Raw genomic sequence first — 6,232 nt, forward strand, 5'->3', positions numbered from 1 at the left:
AACAAGGTCTAGGCATGGCCGTGAGGCCAGCCTCCCAAAGTGATCAAAAGATTCAAAGACCTAAAGATGATCTAAGATCCCAAGATGAAAATACAATAGTAAAAGGTCCTACTTATAGAAAACTAGTAGCCTAGGGTGTACAGAGATGAGTAAATGACATAAAAATCCACTTCCGGGCCCACTTGGTGTGTGCTTGGGCTGAGCAATGAAGCATTTTCGTGTAGAGACTCTTCTTGGAGTTAAACGCCAGCTTTTATGCCAGTTTGGGCGTTTAACTCCCATTTAGGTGCCAGTTCCGGCGTTTAACGCTGGAATTTCTTGAGGTGACTTTGAACGCCAGTTTGGGCCATCAAATCTTGGGCAAAGTATGGACTATCATATATTTCTGGAAAGCCCAGGATGTCTACTTTCCAAGGCCGTTGAGAGCGCGCCAATTAGGCTTCTGTAGCTCCAGAAAATCCACTTCGATTGCAGGGAGGTCAGAATCCAACAGCATCTGCAGTCCTTTTGAGTCTCTGGATCAGATTTTTGCTCAGATCCCTCAATTTCAGCCAGAAAATACCTGAAATCACAGAAAAACACACAATCTCATAGTAAAGTCCAGAAAAGTGAATTTTAACTAAAAACTAATAAAAATATAATAAAAACTAACTAAAAGATACTAAAAACATACTAAAAACAATGCCAAAAAGCGTACAAATTATCCGCTCATCACAACACCAAACTTAAATTGTTGCTTGTCCCCAAGCAACTGAAGATCAAATAGGATAAAAAGAAGAGAATATGCAATGAACTCCAAAAACATCTATGAAGATCAGTATTAATTAGATGAGCGGGGCTTTTAGCTTTTTGCCTCTGAATAGTTTTGGCATCTCACTTTATCCTTTGGAACTCAGAATCCAGATAGTGTTATTGATTCTCCTAGTTAAGTATGATGATTCTTGAACACAGCTTCTTATTGAGTCTTGGCTGTGGCCCAAAGCACTCTGTCTTCCAGTATTACCACCGGATACATACATGCCACAGACACATAATTGGGTGAACCTTTTCAGATTGTGACTCAGCTTTGCTAGAGTCCCCAATTAGAGGTGTCCAGGGTTCTTAAGCACACTCTTTTTGCCTTGGATCACAACTTTATTTCTTTCTTTTTCTTTCTTTTTCGTTTTCTTTCTTTCTTCCCCTTTTTTTTCGGTTTTTTTTTTCGCCTCTTCTTTTTTTTTTTGTATTCACTGCTTTTTCTTGCTTCAAGAATCATTTTTATGATTTTTCAGATCCTCAGTAACATGTCTCCTTTTTCATCATTCTTTCAAGAGCCAACATTCATGAACCACAAATTCAAAAGACATATGCACTGTTCAAGCATACATTCAGAGAACAAAAGTGTTGCCACCACATCAAGATAATTAAACTGTTATAAAATTCAAAATTCATGCAATTCTTTTCTTTTTCAATTAAGAACAATCTCTTAAGAAAGGTGATGGATTCATAGGACATTCATAACTTTAAGGCATAGACACTAAGATACTAATGATCATAAGACACAAACATGGATAAACATAAGCATAAAAATTTTGAAAAACAAGAAAATAAAGAACAAGGAGATTAAAGAACGGGTCCACCTTAGTGATGGCGGCTTGTTCTTCCTCTTGAAGGTCTTATGGAGTGCTTGAGCTCCTCAATGTCTCTTCCTTGTCTTTGTTGCTCCTCTCTCATGATTCTTTGATCTTCTCTAATTTCATGGAGGAGAATGGAGTGTTCTTGGTGCTCCACCCTTAGTTGTCCTATGTTGGAACTCAATTCTCCTAGGGAGGTGTTTAGTTGCTCCCAATAGTCTTGTGGAGGAAAGTGCATCCCTTGAGGTATCTCAGGGATCTCATGATGAGAGGGGTCTCTTGTTTGCTCCATCCTTTTCTTGGTGATGGGCTTGTCCTCATCAATGGGGGTGTCTCCTTCTATGTTAACTCCAACTCATGAACTTCCACTTCTTCTCCAATCATGATGCTATGAATCATGATGGCCCGGTCTAGAGTAACTTCAGACCGGTTGCTAGTGGGAATGATTGAGCGTTGAATAAACTCCAACCATCCTCTAGCCATGGGCTTGAGGTCATGCCTTCTCAGTTGAACCGGCTTTCCTCTTGAATCTCTCTTCCATTGAGCGCCCTCTTCACAAATGTCTGTGAGGGCTTGGTCCAACCTTTGATCAAAGTTGACCCTTCTTCATGGCCACAACTTCATAGAAGTGGTCTTGATGCACCCTTGAGATGAATCTCTCCATCTCTCATGACTCGGAGGTGGAAGCTTTTGCCTTCCCTTTCCTCTTTCTAGAGGTTTCTCCGGACTTGGATGCCATAAATGGTTATGGAAAAACAAAAAGCAATGCTTTTACCACACCAAACTTAAAAGGTTTGCTCGTCCTCGAGCAAAAGAAGAAAGAAGAGAGTAGAAGAAGAAGAAATGGAGGAGAGGGAGATGGCTTTGTGGTTCGGCCAAGAGGGGAAGAAGTAGTGTTTAGGGTGTGTGAAAATGAAGGAGTGAAGATGATAGTGGGATTTGATAGGTGGGGGTTTTTGGGAGAGGGGTGTTGAGGTGATTGGTGAATGGGTGAAGAAGAGAGAGGGTGGTGGGGTTGGTGGGGATCCTGTGGGGTTCACAGATCCTTAGGTGTCAAGGAAAAGTCATCCCTGCACCAAATGGCATTCAAAATCACATTTTGAGCCATTTCTGGCGTTAAACGCCGGGCTGGTGCCCATTCCTGGTGTTTAACGCCAGGTTCTTGCCCTTTTCTGGCGTTTAACGCCAGTCTGGTGCCCCTTTCTGGCGTTAAACGCCCAGAATGGTGCCAGACTGGGCGTTAAACGCCCAACTGCTAGCCTCACTGGCGTTTAAACGCCAATGAATTCTTCCTCCAGGGTGTGCTGTTTTTCTTCCTGTTTTTTTATTCTGTTTTTGCTTTTTCAATGGATTTTGTGACTTCTTATGATCATCAACCTACAAAAAACATAAAATAACAAAAGAAAATATATAAAATATAATCATTGGGTTGCCTCCCAACAAGCGCTTCTTTAATGTCAATAGCTTGACAGAGGGCTCTCATGGAGCCTCACAGATACTCAGAGCAATGTTGGAAACTCCCAACACCAAACTTAGAGTTTGAATGTGGGGGTTCAACACCAAACTTAGAGTTTGGTTGTGGCCTCCCAACACCAAACTTAGAGTTTGACTGTGGGGGCTCTGTTTGTCTCTGATTTGAGAGAAGCTCTTCATGCTTCTTCTCCATGGTGACAGAGGGGTATCCTTGAGCCTTAAACACAAAGGATTCTTCATTCACTTGAATGATCAGTTCACCTCCATCAACATCAATCACAGCCTTTGCTGTGGCTAGGAAGGGTCTGCCAAAGATGATGTTTTCATCAATGCACTTCCCAGTCTCTAGGACTATGAAATCAGTGGGGATGTAATGGTCCTCAATCTTCACCAAAACATCCTCTACAAGTCCATGAGCTTGTTTTCTTGAGTTGTCTGCCATCTCTAGTGAGATTCTTGCAGCTTGTACCTCAGAGATCCCTAGCTACCCCATTACAGAGAGAGGCATGAGGTTCACACTTGACCCTAAGTCACACAGGGCCTTCTTGAAGGTCATGGTGCCTATGGTACAAGGTATGGAAAACTTCCCAGGATCTTGTCTCTTTTGAGGTAATTTCCGCCTAGACAAGTCATCCAGTTCTTTGGTGAGCAAAGGAGGTTCAGTCTCCCAAGTCTCATTTCCAAATAACTTGTCATTTAGCTTCATGATTGCTCCAAGGTATTTAGCAACTTGCTCTTCAGTGACATACTCATCCTCTTCAGAGGAGGAATACTCATCAGAGCTCATGAAAGGCAGAAGTAAGTCCAATGGAATCTCTATGGTCTCATTTTGAGCCTCAGATTCCCATGGTTCCTCATTGGGGAACTCTGTGGAGGCTAGTGCACACCCATTGAGGCCTTCCTCAGTGGCGTCCACTTCCTCTCTTTCCTCTCCAGATTCGGCCATGGTTATGGCTTCGCACTCTCCTTTTGAATTTTCTTCTGTATTGCTTGGGAGAGTACTAGGAGGGAGTTCAGTAATTTTCTTGCTCAGCTGTCCCACTTGTTCTTCCAAATTCCTAATGGAAGACCTTGTTTCAGTCATGAAACTTTGAGTGGTTTTGATTAGATCAGAGACCATGGTTGCTAAGTCAGAGGGGTTCTGCTTAGAATTCTCTGTCTGTTGCTGAGAAGATGATGGAAAAGGCTTGCTATTGCTAAACCTGTTTCTTCCACCATTATTGTTGTTGAAACCTTGTTAAGGTCTCTCTTGATTCTTCCATGAGAAATTTGGGTGATTTCTCCATGAAGAATTATAGGTGTTTCCATAGGGTTCTCCTAGGTAATTCACCTCTTCCATTGAAGGATTCTCAGGATCATAAGCTTCTTCTTCAGATGAAGCTCCCTTAGTACTGCCAGGTGCATTTTGCATTGCAGACAGACTTTGAGAAATCAAATTGACTTGTTGAGTCAATATCTTGTTCTGAGCCAATATGGCATTCAGAGTGTCAATCTCAAGAACTCCTTTCTTCTGACTTGTCCCATTGTTCACAGGATTCCTTTCAGAAGTGTACATGAATTGGTTATTTGCAACCATTTCAATGAGCTCTTGAGCCTCTGTAGGCATCTTCTTCAGATGAAGAGATCCTCCAGCAGAGCTATCCAAAGACATCTTGGATAGTTCAGAGAGACCATCATAGAAAATACCTATGATGCTCTATTCAGAAAGCATGTCTGAGGGACACTTTCTGATTAATTATTTGTATCTTTCCCAAGCTTCATAGAGGGATTCTCCATCCTTCTGTCTGAAGGTTTGGACTTCCACTCTAAGCTTACTCTATTTCTTAGGTGGAAAGAATTTTGCCAAGAAGGCATTGACTAGCTTTTCCCAAGAGTCCAGGCTGTCTTTAGGTTGTGAGTCCAACCATATTCTAGCTCTGTCTCTTACAGCAAAAGGGAATAGCATCAGCCTGTAGACCTCAGGGTCAACCCCATTAGTCTTGACTGTGTCACAGATTTGCAAGAACTCAGCTAAAAACTGATGAGGATCTTCCATTGGAAGTCCATGGAACTTGCAATTCTGTTGCATTAGAGAAACTAACTGAGGCTTAAGCTCAAAGTTGTTTGCTCCAATGGCAGGGATAGAGATGCTTCTCCCATAGAAGTCGGGAGTAGGTGCAGTAAAGTCACCCAGCACCTTCCTTGCATTGTTGGCATTGTTGTTGTTTTCGGCTGCCATGTCTTCTTCTTTGAAGAATTCGGTCAGGTCCTCAACAGAGAGTTGTGCCTTAGCTTCTCTTAGCTTCCGCTTCAAGGTCCTTTCAGGTTCAGGGTCAGCTTCAACAAGAATGCCTTTGTTTCTGCTCCTGCTCATATGAAAGAGAAGAGAACAAGAAAATGTGGAATCCTCTATGTCACAGTATAGAGATTCCTTGAGGTGTCAGAGGAAAAGAAAAATAGAAGAAAGAAGAAGGAGAGGAATTCGAACTTTAATTAGATGGAGTTCGAATTATGCATTGAGAAGGAGTAGTACTCCATAAATAGAAGGATGTGGGAAGAGAGGAAGAAGATTTTCGAAAATTCAATTAAAAAGATTTTGAAAACATTTTGAAAAATTGATTGACAATTTTCGAAAATTCAAAGTGAAAAAGAAATCAAGTGATTTTTGAAAAAGATTTTGAAATTAGAAATTAAGAAGATTTGATTGAAAACTATTTTGAAAAAGATGTGATTGAGAAGATATGATTTGAAAACAATTTTTAAAAAGATATGATTTGAAAACAATTTTAAAAAGATTTGATTTTAAAAAAAATTAGTGACTTGCCTAACAAGAAAAGATATGATTCAAACATTAAACCTTTCTCAACAGAAAAGGTAACAAACTTGAGATGTTCAATCAAATCATTAATTGTTAGTAAGTATCTTTGAAAAAGGAAAGAAATTGATTTTGAAAACATTTGATTGAAAAGATATGATTTGAAAAAGATTTGATTTTGAAAAACTTTGAAAACTTGAAAAAAAAAATTGATTCTGAAAACAAAATCCTCCCCCTTGTGCCATCCTGGCGTTAAACGCCCAGAATGGTATCCATTCTGGCGTTTAACGCCCAAAATGCACCCTTTTTGGGCGTTAAACGCCCAACCAGGTACCCTGGCTGGCGTTTAAAC

At 40.7% G+C, this 6,232-nt stretch overlaps 1 non-coding gene across 1 annotated transcript; it reads left to right on the top strand.

The window, feature by feature from the left end:
* The first annotated feature begins 4,791 nt into the window (after positions 1 to 4,791).
* On the top strand, positions 4,792 to 4,899 carry LOC130942408 (small nucleolar RNA R71). The gene has a single exon (XR_009070978.1). It is a non-coding gene; the product is annotated as a small nucleolar RNA R71 (small nucleolar RNA).
* The last annotated feature ends 1,333 nt before the right edge of the window (positions 4,900 to 6,232 follow it).

The sequence above is a fragment of the Arachis stenosperma genome, chromosome 7 (genome assembly GCF_014773155.1).
Source record: "Arachis stenosperma cultivar V10309 chromosome 7, arast.V10309.gnm1.PFL2, whole genome shotgun sequence".
NCBI classification, from domain to species: domain Eukaryota; kingdom Viridiplantae; phylum Streptophyta; class Magnoliopsida; order Fabales; family Fabaceae; genus Arachis; species Arachis stenosperma.